This window comes from Lontra canadensis, unplaced genomic scaffold (assembly GCF_010015895.1).
Source record: "Lontra canadensis isolate GAN:19392208 unplaced genomic scaffold, GSC_riverotter_1.0 scaffold19, whole genome shotgun sequence".
NCBI lineage: Eukaryota > Metazoa > Chordata > Mammalia > Carnivora > Mustelidae > Lontra > Lontra canadensis.
This window is the reverse complement of record NW_022631013.1, coordinates 2,991,466-2,995,616: the sequence shown is the minus strand read 5'-3', so window position 1 is coordinate 2,995,616 and position 4,151 is coordinate 2,991,466.

The window sequence follows — 4,151 nt, the reverse complement described above, 5'->3', positions numbered from 1 at the left end:
TTTTTTTTTTTTTTTTTCTTTCTGAACCTCTTTTTATCCTCTTCCGCCCCCCCCTCACACTTGGGATCTCTTCTGATTTGGCTAAAGCATATTTTCCTGGGGTTGTTGCCACCCTTTTAGTATTTTCCTTGTTCCTTCATATACTCTTATCTGGACAAAATGACAAGGCAGAAAAATTCACCACAAAAAAAAAGAACAAGAGGCAGTACCAAAGGCTAGGGACCTAATCAATACAGACATTGGTAATATGTCAGATCTAGAGTTCAGAATGACGATTCTCAAGTTCTAGCTGGGCTCGAAAAAGGCATGGAAGATATTAGAGAAACCCTCTCGGGATATATAAAAGCCCTTTCTGGAGAAATAAAAGAACTAAAATCTAATCAAGTTGAAATAAAAAAAGCTATTAATGAGGTGCAATCAAAAATGGAGGCTCTCACTGCTAGGATAAATGAGGCAGAAGAAAGAATTAGCAATATAGAAGACCAAATGACAGAGAATAAAGAAGCTGAGCAAAAGAGGGACAAACAGCTACTGGACCACGAGGGCAGAATTTGAGAGAGAAGTGACACCATAAGACGAAACAACATTAGAATCATTGGAATTCCAGAAGAAGAAGAGAGAGGGGAGCAAAAGGTATATTGGAGAGAATTATTGGAGAGAATTTCCCCAATATGGAAAAGGGAACAAGCATCAAAATCCAGGAGGTGCAGAGAACCCCCCTCAAAATCAATAAGAATAGGTCCACACCCCGTCACCTAATAGTCAAATTTACAAGTCTTAGTGACAAAGAGAAAATCCTGAAAGCAGCCCGGGAAAAGAAGTCTGTAACATACAATGGTAAAAATATTAGATTGGCAGCAGACTTATCCACAGAGACCTGGCAGGCCAGAAAGAGCTGGCATGATATATTCAGAGCACTAAACGAGAAAAACATGCAGCCAAGAATACTATATCCAGCTAGGCTATCATTGAAAATAGAAGGAGAGATTAAAAGCTTCCAGGACAAACAAAAACTGAAAGAATTTGCAAACACCAAACCAGCTCTACAGGAAATATTGAAAGGGGTCCTCTAAGCAAAGAGAGACCCTAAAAGTAGTAGATCAGAAAGGAACAGAAACAATATACAATAACAGTCACCTTACAGGCAATACAATGGCACTAAATTCATACCTCTCAATAGTTACCCCGAATGTTAATGGGCTAAATGCCCCAATCAAAAGACACAGGGTATCAGAATGGATAAAAAAACAAAACCCATCTATATGTTGCCTACAAGAAACTCATTTTAAACCCGAAGACACCTTCAGATTTAAAGTGGGGGGGTGGAAAAGAATTTACCATGCTAATGGACATCAGAAGAAAGCAGGAGTGGCAATCCTTCTATCAGATCAATTAGATTTTAAGCCAAAGACTATAATAAGAGATGAAGAAGGACACTATATCATACTCAAAGGATCTGTCCAACAAGAAGATCTAACAATTGTAAATATCTATGCCCCTAACGTGGGAGCAGCCAACTATGTAAACCAATTAATAACAAAATCAAAGAAACACATCGATAATAATACAATAATAGTAGGGGACTTTAACACTCCTCTCACTGAAATGGACAGATCATCCAAGCAAAAGATCAACAAGGAAATAAAGGCCTTAAATGACACACTGGACCAGATGGATATCACAGATATATTCAGAACATTTCATCCCAAAGCAACAGAATACACATTCTTCTCTAGTGCCCATGGAACATTCTCCAGAATAGATCACATCCTTGATCCTAAATCAGGTCTCAACCTGTATCAAGAGATTGGGATCAGTCCCTGCATATTTTCAGACCACAATGCTCTGAAGCTAGAACTCAATCACAAGAGGAAATTTGGAAAGAACCCAAATACATGGAGACTAAACAGCACCCTTCTAAAGAATGAATGGGTCAACCAGGAAATTAAAGAAGAATTGAAAAAATTCATGGAAACAAATGATAATGAAAATACAATGTTTCAAAATCTGTGGGACACAACAAAGGCAGTCCTGAGAGGAAAATATATAGTGGTACAAGCCTTTCTCAAAAAACAAGAAAGGTCTCAAGTACACAACCTAACCCTACACCTAAAGAATCTGGAGAAAGAACAAGAAAGACACCCTAAACCCAGCAGCGGAAGAGAAATCATAAAGATCAGAGCAGAAATCAATGAAATAGAAACCAAAAAAAACAATAGAACAAATCAACGAAACTAGGAGCTGGTTCTTTGAAAGAATTAATAAGATTGATAAACCCCTGGCCAGACTTATCAAAAAGAAAAGAGAAAGGACCCAAATAAATAAAATAATGAATGAAAGAGGAGAGATCAGAGCAAACACCAAAGAAATACAGACAATTATAAGAACATACTATGAGCAACTCTATGCCAACAAATTAGACAATCTGGAAGAAATGGATGCATTCCTAGAGACATATAAACTACCACAACTGAACCAGGAAGAAATAGAAAGCCTGAACAGACCCATAACCAGTAAGGAGATTGAAACAGTCATCAAAAATCTCCAAACAAACAAAAGCCCAGGGCCAGATGGCTTCCCGGGGGAATTCTACCAAACATTTAAAGAAGAACTAATTCCTATTCTCCTGAGACTGTTCCAAAAAATAGAAATGGAAGGAAAACTTCCAAACTCATTTTATGAGGCCAGCATCACCTTGATCCCAAAACCAGACAAGGATCCCATCAAAAAAGAGAACTACAGACCAATATCCTTGATGAACACAGATGCAAAAATTCTCACCAAAATACTAGCCAATAGGATTCAACAGTACATTAAAAGGATTATTCACCACGACCAAGTGGGATTTATTCCAGGGCTGCACGTTTGGTTCAACATCCACAAATCAATCAATGTGATAAAACACATTAATAAAAGAAAGAACAGGAACCATATGATACTCTCCATAGATGCTGAAAAAGCATTTGACAAAGTACAGCATCCCTTCCTGATCAAAACTCTTCAAAGTGTAGGGATAGAGGGCACATACCTCAATATTATCAAAGCCATCTATGAAAAACCCATCGCAAATATCATTCTCAATGGAGAAAAACTGAAAGCTTTTCCGCTAAGGTCAGGAACACAGCAGGGATGTCCGTTATCGCCACTGCTATTCAACATAGTACTAGAAGTCCTAGCCTCAGCAATCAGACAACAAAAAGAAATTAAAGGCATCCAAATCGGCAAAGAAGAAGTCAAACTATCACTCTTTGCAGATGATGTGATACTATATGTGGAAAACCCAAAAGACTCCACTCCAAAACTGCTAGAACTTGTACAGGAATTCAGTAAAGTGTCAGGATATAAAATCAATGCACAGAAATCAGTCGCATTTCTCTATACCAACAACAAGACAGAAGAAAGAGAAATTAAGGAGTCCATCCCATTTACAATTGCACCCAAAACTATAAGATACCTAGGAATAAACCTAACCAAAGAGACTAAGAATCTATACACAGAAAACTATAAAGTACTCATGAAAGAAACTGAGGAAGACACAAAAAAATGGAAAAGTGTTCCATGCTCCTGGATTGGAAGAATAAATATTGTGAAAATGTCTATGCTACCTAAAGCAGTCTACACATTTAATGCAATTCCTATCAAAGTACCATCCATTTTTTTCAAAGAAATGGAACAAATAATCTTAAAATTTATATGGAACCAGAAAAGACCGTGAATAGCCAAAGGAATATTGAAAAAGCCAAAATTTGTGGCATCACAATTCTGGACTTCAAGCTCTATTACAAAGCTGTCATCATCAAGACAGCATGGTACTGGCACAAAAACAGACACATAGATCAATGGAACAGAATAGAGAGCCCAGAAGTAGACCCTCAACTCTATGGTCAACTAATCTTCGACAAAGCAGGAAAGAATGTCCAATGGAAAAAAGACAGCCTCTTCAATAAATGGTGTTGGGAAAATTGGATAGCCACATGCAGAAAAATGAAATTGGATCATTTCCTTACACCACACATGAAAATAGGCTCAAAATGGATGCAGGACCTCAATGTGAGAAAGGAATCCATCAAAATCCTTGAGGAGAACAGAGGCAGCAACCTCTTTGACCTCAGCCGCAGCAACATCTTCCTAGGAACATCGCCAAAGGCAAG